The following is a 14,251-nucleotide window of genomic DNA, read 5'->3' as shown; positions in this document are numbered from 1 at the left end:
CCAGCGTTCAAAGCTATGGGTAGAAATCCTAAAAGACTACATAGCATGGAAGAACAACAACAGGACGAGGAGATGTTAGAGTTACACATCATCAAGAGCACAAGGTTAATGGACAGCGATTCGGAAAGCATCAAAATCCACATAGATGTTGCGCGATTCAAGATACCAATGGAAATTGACACGGGTGCATCCGTGAGTGTAGTACCGGAGTCACTGCACCTCGACAAATTGCGTGATTTCCAACTGGAGAAATCCAAGATAGAGCTCTGAGGCTACTCGGGAGAGAACATTTCTGTGGTAGGTCATAGCACCGTACCGGTGAAATATAAAGATTAATTTCAGAACTTGCCTCTAATAGTAGTGAAAGGAGACAAGTCTGCCTTACTAGGAAGAAATTGGTTGAGCTCACTGAAGCTGGATTGGAGTAAGATTTTCTGTGTGGAAGCGAGATTTTCATCAATGGATGAGGTTATCAAGAAGTATCCGAAGGTGTTCTGCGAAACGGGCAGTCCGATCCAAGGCTTCAAGGCGAGTGTCAGGGTACAGAAGGACGCTAGATCGGTTTACTATAAGCCACATTCTGTACCTATGCACTCAAGGAGAAAGTTGAGCAAGAACTCAAAAGACTAGAGACTGAGAACATTATTTGTAAAATAGATTGATGTAATTGGGCTACACCCATTGTTGTTGTACCTAAGTCTGATGGTAAGGTACGATTGTGTGGTGATTATAAAGTAACCGTAAACCAAGTTCTAGAGGGTAATGTCCCCAATACATTGCCGAATATAGAAGATTTGTTCACAACACTGACAGGTGGTCAGATCTTCTCAAAACTGGATCTTACGAATGCCTACTTACATCTTGAACTAGATGAGGAGTCCAAGTCATGTTTGACTATAAATGCTTATCTAGGCCTATACCAATTTAATAGGCTACCGTTTGGAGTGTCTTCCGCCCTTGCCATATTCCAAGGGGTGATGAACCAGATTTTGCAAGGTATTGAAGGGGTAGTATGTTATTTGGATGACATACTAATTTCAGCACCAAATAGTCAAATTCATAATAACATATTGAACTAAGTCCTCAAACGGCTAGAGAAGCACAGAGTATAAGTGCCTGCTTGTAAGTGTGAGTTATTTAAAAACTCAGTGGAGTACTTAGGGTACAGAGTAGACAAAGCTGGTTTACATCCAACCATGGAAAAATTGGATGCAATTAGAAATGCACCCACTCCCAGGAATGTCACTGAACTTCGTTCATTCTTGGGTCTTAGGAACTTCCCATAGTAGTTCAAATCAAATTTGGCTACAGTATTACATCCACTGAATGAACTTTTGAAAAAATTGGTCCAGTGGAAGTGGTCAAAAGAATGCAATACAGCATTCAAGGAGTATAAAAGCAAATTGGTAGAGAGCACCATGTTAGTTCACTATGACATATCTAAGGAGATTAAGCTAGCATGTGATGCCTCTCTGCATGGAGTTGGGGCGGTAATCACTCATGTATATGTGGATATCTGAACGGAATATATGGAATTAAGGACAGTAAAGTAAACGGGATATATGAAAATGTATAAGCCATGGAAGAATAGCTGGGAGAATGTCAGATTGCAAATAGTGCAACATCAGCATAGCTAACAGTCTGTCTCAAGGTTTCAAGTCACTAATCCTGCCAATAATATATAATTGTAACATGAAATACATCTGCAGAATTGCAAGGTCTCAGTAAATAGTCACACCATTAGATTGAAACATTTGGAGGCAATACTTGAGCTTTCAAGAAGAACATCTCATATAGATTGACTAATGAGTGACTGAGTTAGACTGTCAATCCATTTATATTTTGTTATCTGATTTCAAAACTGTATAACTGTTAACGCTTTACGATGTAACTTCACCTATCCGTAGGGAGTGTGTACGCTCTATCCAGAGAGTATATCTTCTGTCTGATAGGTCTTACTGGCCGGTAATAAAGACTGCTTTGTTCAAAGCACAAGAGGTATTCGACTCAGTAATTTTACTGAACCAGATTGAAGTAAAAGAATCCAGGAATTAACATTTGGTGTCAGAAGTGGGATCTCAACGGACGACTGCCGAAAACTTGCGAATTAAGAGCCAGACTAGCCTTGGACGAGACGAGGGGAAAATGGCCACTGGAGTGAGTATGATTTCAATACTGCTCCAGTTTCCCCCGGTTTCAAAAGTCTGAGGAAAGTTTAGCCACTCGCTGGTTCTCAGGTAGTGTCTGAACGAGATCCAGGACAATCTGGTGAATACCTTTCAAACTTAGAATAGGGATAGAGATAGGGAAATTGTGCGATGACGCAAACCAAGCGGCGACTTGGAAAGGGAAAGATAGTTAGAGCTAGATAGGGATAGATGATCAATCATGGATCCAAAAAAAATTAATAGGAAAGAAAAGAGACTCTTGTGAATGTCTGTTTAAATGAGAAATGCTTCTGTGACTTTTACTGTAAAAAAAAAAGCCGGGGAGTTGTGGTTTGTTTTATCTCAAACAGAATGAAAGTTTGTTTTAACCCTTCGTAGTGTTGTCCTGTATGTGGGAAGTTTAAGAGTGTGAACCTTATTGAATTACGTATATTCGGATGATAAGTTGCGGAGCCAGGAAATGCCCAAAGGATAGATTTGTTAAAAAGAGAAAAAATTACATGGTCCCGGTGGTTAAAAAAAAGAAAAACTTGTTGAAAGAAAACATTCAGAGAAGGCACAGCAAAACAACTGAGATGGATTTAAAAGGATTTAAAAAAAAATTATATTAAATAACACGACCTTGAGGCTGGAACAATTGAGATAACGAAAAGCAGTCCACAGCCTACGTGCCAGACTTCTCTCTAGTTATAAAAAAAAAGTAACGTACTAAATAGGTGCTGAAAGAAAAAAAAAAATGTTCTGAGATTTTAAATTATGAAAAATATAAAATCACTCCTGTCCAGTTGGCAGAAAAACTCCATTAAATTAGGGCTTTCATTGACTGATTGAATTTAAACTGCGCAGTAACGCGAAAGGATAGGGAAATTTGGAGACTAAAAGAAATTAATTGAGGCTCATAAGAAATCAAAATTAGAAAATTAGGCTCACAGGGAATAAAATGGGGATTTAAATAGAGGATAGGTGTTCAACTCAGGTACGACGTCGACCTTGTATATCACTTGGCCCGTCTAGGCTCTGATTGAATTTAAAAAAAAACCCCCGCAGCAACTCGGAAAGTAGGGCCGAAGCGAACGCGCAGCGACGTAAACGCGCAGTGACGTAGACGCGCGGTGACGTAAACGCGCAGTGACGCCGACGCGTAGTGACGCAGAGGCGCAGCAACGCGAATCGCGAAAGTCAGTGCTAATGGCAGTAAGTCTGTAAGTCTTAAAGTGTTTAGAGTTTTAAGTTTAGTATTAAGATCGCGCGGCTATGCGGACCGTGCGGTGATGCGGGTAATTTTGTAGATCGTGCGGCTATGCGGACCGTGCGGTGATGCGGGTAATTTTGTAGATCGTGCGGCTATGCGGACCGTGCGGTGATGCGGGTAATTTTGTAGATCGCGCGGCTATGCGGACCGTGCGGTGATGCGGGTAATTTTGTAGATCGTGCGGCTATGCGGACCGTGCGGTGATGCGGGTAAGTGTTAGAAGTCTTTGTCTATTTTGTAGATCGCGCGGCTATGCGGACCGTGCGGCGATGCGGGTAAGTGTTTGAAGTAAAGTTAAAGTATCTTAACTCGCGCGGCGACGCGAGCCACGGGTCGACGCGGATTGCGCGGCGACGTGAACTGCGAGGCAACGCGGATTGCGAGGCGACGTGAACTGCGAGGCGACGTGGTAGTTTAGTATTAAGATCGTGCGGCGACGCGGACCGTGCGGTGATGCGGGTAAGTGTTAGATTTGGAGTTAGTTAAAGTCCGTGTTAGTTCTGTAAAGTCTGTGTCTATTTGTAAGTTTGTTTAAATTGCACGACGACACGAACGCGTAGCGACACAGTAATACGAGGGGCAGTGTGAAAATGGGTAATCAGTTAGATAAAACCACGGATGCGGATAGTCCGCTACAAAAGTTATGTGAGGAATTCCCTGAAAGAGCTGAAGACTTTAGAAAATTATCAGGAGCCCTGAACAAATTATTAGGGGATGACCAGTGGCCTCTAAGTGACACTAGAAGCGTAGAGGTAAAAAAAAAGCACAGGGATTAATTTGGAGAAGGGGACGAGGAAAAGGGGATAAAAAAAAAATGTAATTGCAACCTGGCGACATTATTGTCAGAAATTAAAAGATGCATCACTTCTATCGAGTTGGCAAACAAATGCTATTAAATTAGGACTTGCATTGACAGAGGGAACACATGTTAAAACTGTAGACGTCTTTAAAAAAAAAAGAATGAATGTGCGCACGAGAAACTTGCTAAGAGATCCTCTGGGACCTCTGAGAAAGGTATTGATCAACTACAAGTTAAAATGGCTGGCTTTGTGTTAACCGAGGCTGATGATGAAATTGATGAGTGGCCACTGACTCAGCGCCCAACGGCGCCTCCCGCACCCCCTGGCCTCTTGCTCCAGTCCTCTTCCCAACACCCTCCACCTAACACTCCAGTAAAAAAGAGTTAGGAACAACCACATATCACCAAAGCAACAAACCCAAACTGACTCCTCATCCTCTGATAGCGATTCGGATCCCCAGTTTACAAGCAATACAGCCGAAAGGACCAGATCTCACACTCGAAAGGGCAGAACTATATCTCAACATCACAAACAGTCCCGTAAATCTTCTAGTCAACCTACCAGTCCAAGTTGTGAAAGACATAGCAAACACCCCCGCCGATCGAGACACAGAACTGTCAAGCAGTCAGACAGCTCTGAAACATCCTCCGGCCTAGAAATGATTTCCAAGATCCCAAAGTCCCGACACCAATTCCCTGTCAGACCAATGCCAAACTCTGATGCACAACAAGCTGCAGACCACCTCTCTATAGATGTCTGTGATCTTCAAACAACTATTTGATTGCTCACGCTATCCGGACAGATGGAAAGGGCAGTTAGATATTATTGGCAGAAAAAGAAAGGGGAGGGGGGAGGTGCGCCCCCAACCCGGGTCAAGACTGAATACGTGACTAGAAAGGAAGAGCCATCTCGGGAGGAAGGATCAATAGAACCGCAGTGTTGCATACAGGATTGGATGGATAAGCAAGGATACGGTTATACTAAACAACCAAACGGCCCGAGCCCTGCTAATAAACCTCCCTATTGTCCCCGGCATGGTATGGGAAGAGGCCAGGACTGGGTAAGAGGAATTGACTGTTTTAATTGTGGGCAGGAAGGACATTGGAATAAAAATTGCCCCTACCGTCAGCATGGAAAAGGAAGAGGAGGAAGAGGAGGGGGGCAAGGGGGGAGAGGAAGATCTTACACTAACTTCTCCCAGAACAACCCCTTTGGTCAATTGTCCCCCGATTGACTACGCAGCTTGATTGTGCAGGGATCCTCCCCGGACGACGAACCCATTCTGAATGAGTGGCAACCCTTTTTGATAGATACGGGAGCCTTCATGTCTTCTGTACAATCAAAGCTTAAACTCCCTGCTTCTACTGAAACACAGGAACTTTCAGGATTCCTGGGACAAATCTCGACATTCCCAGTGTCAGAACCGGTTAAAATGGGTTACCAGGAAGAATCGGTGGAACATCGAGTTGTTATCACAACCAATCTGGACTGTAACTTGATGGCTAGAGACCTCCTTTGCAAATTCCAGTTGCATTTGGAGTGTGGAGATAATGGGATTATTGTAAAACAGGAAACCCTTAAGCGGCAGTATTATACCACTAGAACCCCTCAGTGGTGGTCTCTGGACCTGCCGCAGGCACCCTATCACGTGACCCTAGCATACGATCCCAGTGGAAAGAATCAGGACCTGCAGAACTTTTATCAGGATCACGAAGGGGAAATGAAGGGAATTCTATTAAGGGCTAGAGTGACTGGACTGGAAAGAGAGGCAGATTTTGTGGAAGTGGATAAGAATCTGTGGAAACAGCCCCTAACAATGGCACCGCATATTGCTTGTGAAGTATTAGCCCCTCACCATGCTAAAGATTTGGGAGTTATGGTACGCAAGGCCATAGATGAGGCTGACCCTACCAGCCGGGATGTGCAAATTTCATGGGGACCCCGAGAAGGTCTTAACGACTCTACAGCATCATACTGGCTCCGGCATACCTGACTATGTGTGGGCAGAGAACCCCTCCCAAGTGGGTTATACTCCCATTAATTGAGATCCCAGTGCAGGGCAATGTGGACTGGCCCTCTATCCGACAGAACCCACTGAAATCACAGGCAATCCTAAACTGACTTTTCGGCACTGTACTGCAATTAATCCGGCCTGTTTTCTTACTGAGCCACCCCAAGATGAGGAAGAACCCAGTCATGATTGCTTATCTTTAATTTAAGAGGCCACATCAGTCAGGGAAGATTTAGTTGATGTACCAATGGAAGATCCAGACTGTATTCTTACTGAGCCAACCAAAGATGAGGAAGAACCCAGTCATGATTGTTTATGTATGTTGACGGAAGTACTTCTATTAATCCAGAAGATACACGAATCTCAGGATACGCCATAGTAAACCAGGAGAATCAGGTCTTGGAATCTGCCACTTTGAAACCGCCTATTCTGCTCAACAAGCTCAACAATTCGCCCTCACCCAAGCCTGTATCTTGGCCAAAGATCTCAAAGTCAATATCTATACCGACTCTAGGTATGCCTTTGGGGTGGCGCATGATTTCGGACAATTATGGAAAAATAGGGGATTCCTAACCTCACAGGGGAATGAGATATCTCATAAACAGTTAGTATCTGATTTGTTGCAAGCCCTCATGTTCCCCAAACGCATTGCCATTGTACCAAGAGGCCAAACAGGCCTCTCGTGACCAACAGATGGTAGTGCCCAAAATTATGAGTCAGACTAAAAATCCTGCGAAGGATAAGTTAGCCTCGGAAATACCAATGCCAACCATCCAAGATGTTATAAAAGCACAGGGGGACGCTCCTGAAAAAGATAAACTGTTGTGGAAATATTATGCATGTACTTATGACAATGTTTCTAAACTCTGGACCACTCCCGCGGAACAGACTTGCATGTCTGACGAGTTGGCCTCATGGGTTATAGAATGTCTGCATTTTGCTACTCATTGTGGAGCAAGGGCAACAAGTGATACACTTTTGGCTACTTGGTGGCACCCTAAACTCCAGGCGCTCACCCAGAACATCAGTAGTCGTTGCCTGGTTGGCCAGCAACATAATCCAGGGAAGGGAGTCCCCTGTGATTGGGGTAAAACGCCCCTACCCGAAGGTCCCTTTGAGACATTTTAGTTGAACTACATTGAGTTGCAAAAAGTTCAGTGTTACAGATATGTGTTAGTAATAGTAGATGTGTTTAGCAGATGGATTGAAGCCTACCCTAACCTGGACAATAAGACTCAGACTGTTGTTAAGGTGTTAATGAGGGAAATTGTTCCTAGATATGAGATCTCAGCTAGACTGATGACCACCTATGTTCTTTCTCTGACTCAGGCTCTGCGACTAGTTCACAACCAGGTTCAAGATGCTCACCTCGACCTCCCAGTTTTACCCGAATTGTCCCTCGTGGCACCAGGGAAGTATGGATTCGGAAGGGATTAGAGCCACAATGGGAGGGGCCTTTTTAGGTGTCACTCACTACCCCCACTGCAGCCAAGGTTGAGGGGAAAAATGCCTGGGTTCACCTGCACCACTGCAAGCTCATCACCATTTAAACAAATTTTGCTGGTTAGTCTAATTCCTGTTTCTGTTCCAGATCTCCTCCTCCCTATAGCTGAACAAGGCAGTTGAAGGAGGATCAGTTTGACCAAATACACTGACGGAGACCTGAAGGGAAACGTGAAAACAGAACTCTTTTTATCAGCTAAATAATTGGACTATTTATAAGATGAGACTGTGTCTGTATGCTACTGTCTGCATAATAGTGTTGATATATGACAGTTTTGGTGCACGGGAAGGAAGACAAAGGCGAGAGCTCCATGTAAACACCTTTTTGTATATGTCTTACGTTTATGCGGAAAAAGGGCACTTCACTAGATGCTGGGTGTGTTCACATATCCCTATACATTCTAAAGGGGGAATTCCTTTGCGCACCGTTCCCCTGACCCTAACTGAGACTGTTAGATGGATTCAAAGAAACGATATTGGAACAGGTAGCTAACCGCACTGCTGAGGCTCTGGAGGGCATCACAGCTGAAATGGTAGCGATAAGGACCGTAGCATTAGAAAATTGAATGGCCCTCGATTACCTGTTAGCTGAGAAAGGGGGAACGTGTGCCCTGATAGGATCTGAATGTTGCACTTACATTCCTGATAGTTCAGAAAACATAACCCACCTTGCCGATCACATAAGGAAGGAGGTGAAAAAGTTATCCACACCAGCAAAAGAACTTAGCAGGTTTGATTGGTTTCTGGGTGGATCTTGGAGATCCTATCTAATACATGGGGCAATTGTTCTCATCATAATAATTACCTGCTGTTTGATTGTTGGTTGCCTTAACCTCTGCTGTAAAGCAATGACAAGGTTAGCAGACCCTCTTGTGGTCAAGGGTTCCCGGGTTATGATCCAACAAACTAGAGAACTACTCAACAATGCAATACTCATAGAATGATCCTAAATGTTATCATAGAATGATAAAAGGGGGGATGTGGATATCTGAACGGAATATATGGAATTAAGGACAGTAAAGTAAACGGGATATATGAAAATGTATAAGCCATGGAAGAATAGCTGGGAGAATGTCAGATTGCAAATAGTGCAACATCAGCATAGCTAACAGTCTGTCTCAAGGTTTCAAGTCACTAATCCTGCCAATAATATATAATTGTAACATGAAATACATCTGCAGAATTGCAAGGTCTCAGTAAATAGTCACACCATTAGATTGAAACATTTGGAGGCAATACTTGAGCTTTCAAGAAGAACATCTCATATAGATTGACTAATGAGTGACTGAGTTAGACTGTCAATCCATTTATATTTTGTTATCTGATTTCAAAACTGTATAACTGTTAACGCTTTACGATGTAACTTCACCTATCCGTAGGGAGTGTGTACGCTCTATCCAGAGAGTATATCTTCTGTCTGATAGGTCTTACTGGCCGGTAATAAAGACTGCTTTGTTCAAAGCACAAGAGGTATTCGACTCAGTAATTTTACTGAACCAGATTGAAGTAAAAGAATCCAGGAATTAACATATTAATTAGTGGGGAGGAGAGACCAATTGCTTTTGCTTCACGCACTCTCAGTGCCAGTGAGAGTAATTATGCGCAAATTGAAAGGGAAGCTTTGGCATTAATTTTTGGGGTCAAGAAATTTCACAAATACTTGTATGGTCGTAAGTTTACCATCGTTACGGATCATAAGCCCCTGACAACAATCCTCCATCCAAGGTCCCCGGTTCCAACATTAGCTGCAGCCCGAATGCAGAGATGGGCTTTGATTTTGTTAGCATATACATATGATATTGAATACAGATGATCAGCTGATCACAGTAATGCTGATGCAATGTCTAGATTGCCTTCCCCATCACGAGTTACATCTGATAGGGAAGAAGTGTTTTATTTTTCATACATTGATGAACTGCCAGTCACAGCTGAAGAGATTGGTAGAGCAACCAAACGTGACCCAGTGATGTCAAAGGTGTATGAGTATATTGCAAATGGATGGCTAAACCAGGTAACAGACAAAGATACACATCCATTTTTCAATCATAGGAATGAATTATCAGTCGATAAAGATTGTATCATGTGGGGGTGCTAGAGTGGTTATACCATATAAATTCAGGTCCAAATTATTAGGAGACCTCCATAACCAGCACCTGGGAATGTGCTTGACTAAGAGTTTTGCATGCAGTTATTTATGGTGACCAGGTCTTGATAAAGATATAGAGTACATCGTGAGTCAGTGTACGACATGTCAATCGGTAAACAAGCAACCACCACCAGTACCATTACAGCCATGGAAATGGCCTCCCAGGATGTGGCAAAGGCTACATAATGATTTTGCTGAGTTAGAAGGACAACAATTGTTCATTGTGATTGATAGACATTCAAAGTGGGTTGAGGTGTTTCCAATGTGGAAAATAACAACAAGTAAAACATTGGACATTTTACGAAAATTATTTTCTTCATTTGGACTCGCTGAAGAGATTGTTTCAGATAATGGACCACAATTTTGTTCAGAAGAATTTGCACGAGCAAAAATGGTATAAAACACACCAAGGTTCCACCATACCATCCTGCTTCGAATGGTGCAGCAGAGCGCACTGTACAAATTGTAAAATGTGCCTTCATAAAACAAACGATAGATCCAAATCCAAGGAAACGGCAGTTGTCATTGGATCACAAATTGGCTAATTTTTTGATTACATATCGAAATACTCCTCATACAACTACTGGTAGAACACCAGCAGAGTTGTTTCTCAAACGACAGCCACGAACCAGATGCTCGTTGTTAAAGCCAAATTTGGCACAATCCGTAGAAGAGACACAATTAAGACAGAAAGAGAATCATTATAGAGGCAGAGTAAAAGAGAGAAGTGTGAAATTAAACCAAAAGGTGAGAGTGAAGAATCATCACCATAAATGGTTAAAGTGGTTACCAGGAAGAGTGGTGAAGATATATGGTCCTCGCACATATTTGGTAAAGATGTTTGATAATAGACAGGTTAGGTTTCTTCATATTGATCATATTTTACCTACAGACATGGAAGGAGTTGAAGGTGGGAATGATTCAATTATTTCTGACTCATCAGATAGTTTTGATACACCAATAGCAAATCCTAAATCCAATGTACTGGAAACAAATCCAGGAGAGAATCAGAATGAAAGTCTGAGTCTGAGTCAGGAAAACAAAGAGCCTGAAGTTAGAGTGATATGAAATGAAAATCAAGGAAATTCCGTGGAGGAAAACATTCCTCAGGATGAGCCTCGAATTAGTTTAGATTCGAGACCATGTTTGGAATGTTCTGTTCGAGAGCGAAGGTATCCTCTTCGAAACAGAAAACAAGTGGTAAAGTTAATATTGTAAATATGGAAAAAAAAATGTATATTCTGTGTTATGTATAAACATGAAAGTTATGTATGATGTTTGTTATGATGGCTTCTTCATTCAGGAGGGAGAAGTGTAATGTCTGTAAGCTTGTAATATTTGTAGCTCCACGCTGTGGATTGGACATATTGTGTACTGCAAGTGCAGGGTTAATAATAAACAGAACCAGGCAGATTTCCGGGGGCTTCCGAAAGAGCTGTCTGCCATGTTAGGAGCTGTGTGTGCTGTGCTCTCTGAAGATATGACACGGCCAGTGCCACTTTCGGGGTGGCCTGGAGCGGGCAGGAGGGGAGAGCCGCCGGTAACTGCCCGCTGACATCAGCAGACGGCCGAGTGGCACAACTGAGCTCCCGCCCGCCGAGCTCCCAGATTTCTGCGGGTGGGAGTCGGCGGCAGAACGGGGGTGGACCGCTGTGTGGAGGATGGCCTGTCCCCCACGGTGAGTATGAAGAACCTGAAAAAAAGGTAAGTAAACATTTTTTTCTTGAATTTTAACAGCGACTTACCTGCATGGGGGTCCCCTGAAGGTCTTTGGATAGTTTTTGCATTTTTTATTTGTGATTTTTATTTTCAGATCTTCAACCCTCCGTGGGCCCGACTCCATCCTCGGTGGCACTTGGGCGGTAAGCGCCTCTGCCACCGAGAATGAGACCTCCCACCTGCTGTCGCCCAGATTGGCGGCGTACGTCTTTCACTTGCCACCCGCCGACCTTCGAGGGAACTTCTTCATGAATATCCCACCCAAAGTACCGTCCGGTACCTCTGCGGCCATCGGCAGCACTTTGGGCGGCACTTGGGCGGGCAGAGGCCTTGCTGAAAATCGGCCCCTAAGACTCTGGAATCAGCATTAGCATGAGCGGAAACCTGACTTTCAAAACTAAGGGTCATAAACATGAGATAGTCATTGATAAATCCAATAGTGAATTCAGAAGAAACATCTTTAACCAGAGAGTGGTTAGAATGTGGACCTCACTGCCTCATGGAGTAGTTGAGGCAAATAGCATAGATGCCTTTAATGGGAATCTGGATAAGCACATGAGAAAAAAAGGAATAGAAGGAGAAGGCATTTGACAAGGTGCCACATAAAAGGTTACTGCACAAGATAAAGTTCACGGGGTTGGTGTAACATATTAGCATGGAAAGAGGACTGGCTAACTGACAGAAAACAGAGAGTCGGGATAAATGGTTCATTCTCAGGTTGACAATCAGTAACTAGTAGGGTGCCGCAGGGATCAGTGCTGGGACCCCAACTATTTACAATCTATATTAATGACTTGGAAGGAGGGACCGAGTGTAACGTAGCCAAGTTTGCTGATGATACAAAGATGGGAGGAAAAGCAATGTGTGAGGAGGACACAAAAAATCTGCAAAAGGACATAGACAGGCGAAGTGAGTGGGCAAAAATTTGGCAGGTGGAGTATAATGTTGGAAAGTGTGAGCTTATGCACTTTGGCAGAAAAAATTAAAGAGCAAGTTATTATTTAAATAGAGAAAGATTGCAAAGTGCCGCAGTACAGCGGGACCTGGGGGTACTTGTGCATGAAACACAAAAGGATAGTATGAAGGCATAGCAAGTAATCAGGAAGGCCAATGGAATCATGGCCTTTATTGCAAAGGGGATGGAGTATAAAAGTCTTGCTACAGTTGTACAGGGTATTGATGAGGCCACACCTGGAATACTGCGTGCAGTTTTGGTTTTGATATTTACGAAAGGATATACTTGCTTTGGAGGCAGTTCAGAGAAGATTCACTAGGTTGATTCCGGAGATGAGGGGGTTGACTTATAGAAACATAGAAAGTAGGTGCAGGAGTAGGCCATTCGGCCCTTCAAGCCTGCACCACCATTCAATATGATCATGGCTGATCATGCAACTTTAGTACCCCATTCCTGCTTTCTCTCCCTTTCGATCCCTTTCGCCATAAGGGCCACATCTAACTCCCTTTTGAATATATCTAACGAACTGGCCTCAACAACTTTCTGTGGTAGAGAATTCCACAGGTTCACAATTCTCTGAGTGAAGGAATTTCACCTCATCTCGATCCTAAATGTCTTAACCCTTATCCTGAGACGGTGACCTAAGGTTTTGGACTTCCCCAACATCGGGAACATTCTTCCTGCATCTAACCTGTCCAATCCCATCAGAATTTTATATATTTCTATGAGATCCCCCCCTCATTCTTCTAAATTTCCATGAATATAAGCCTAGCCGATCCAGTCTTTCTTCATATGTCATCCCGGGAATCAGTCTGGTGAACCTTTGCTGCACTCTCTCAATAGCAAGAATGTCTTCCTCAATTAGGAGACCAAAACTGTACACAATATTCAAGTTGTGGCCTCACCAAGGCCCTGTACAACTGCAGTAAGACCTCCCTGCTCCTATACTCAAATTCTCTTGCCAACATGTCATTTGCCTTCTTCACCACCTGCTATTTCCACCAATGGAAATAGACTGTTAATTTCCACTATGTCCAGGACTCTCAATATTTTGTACACCTCGATGAGGTCTCCTCTTAACCTCCTCTGTTCCAATGAGGGAAGGTTGAGTAGGTTGGGCCTCTACTCATTGGAATTCAGAAGAATGAGAGGTGATCTTATCGAAACGTATAAGATTATGAGGGGGCTTGACAAGGTGGATGCAGAGAGGATGTTTCCACTGATAGGGGAGACTAGAACTACAGGGCATAATCTTAGAATAAGGGGCCACCCATTTAAAACAGAGATGAGGAGAAATTTCTTCTCTCAGATGGTTTACGTCTGTGGAACTCGTTACCTCAGAGAGCTGTGGAAGCTGGGACATTGAATAAATTTAAGACAGAAATAGACAGTTTCTTAAATGATAAGGGAATAGGGGGTTATGGGGAGCGGGCAGGGAAGTGGACCTGAGTTCATGATCAGATCAGCCATGATCGTATTAATTGGCGGAGCAGGCTCGAGGGGTCATATGGCCTACACCTGCTCCTATTTCTTATGTTCTTATGTTGTTATGATATGTTGATAGAGTGAGGCAATGAGGGATGGGAAGAGGCTCGCGTGGAGCATAAATACTACTGACGGGAATCAGTTGAGCCTAATAGCCTGTTTCTGTGCTGTACATTCTATGTAATAAGTCTCAGCCCCTTTTGCATCTTCAC

At 43.4% G+C, this 14,251-nt stretch overlaps 1 protein-coding gene and 1 long non-coding RNA gene across 5 annotated transcripts in view; one reads left to right on the top strand and one right to left on the bottom strand.

The window, feature by feature from the left end:
* LOC139277001 (fibronectin type III domain-containing protein 11-like) overlaps positions 1-14,251 on the bottom strand; it is a 117,422-nt gene that overhangs the window by 5,473 nt on the left and 97,698 nt on the right. The gene's annotated exons all lie outside the window — the stretch shown is intronic.
* Positions 2,168-9,201, top strand: LOC139277485 (uncharacterized). Its single transcript, XR_011596090.1, has 2 exons — positions 2,168-3,879; positions 7,823-9,201. It is a non-coding gene; the product is annotated as an uncharacterized lncRNA (long non-coding RNA).

This window comes from Pristiophorus japonicus, chromosome 12, assembly GCF_044704955.1.
Source record: "Pristiophorus japonicus isolate sPriJap1 chromosome 12, sPriJap1.hap1, whole genome shotgun sequence".
Classification (NCBI taxonomy): Eukaryota; Metazoa; Chordata; class Chondrichthyes; family Pristiophoridae; genus Pristiophorus; species Pristiophorus japonicus.
Note: the sequence above shows the minus strand (reverse complement) of the source record. Positions and strands in the feature narration are given on the sequence as shown.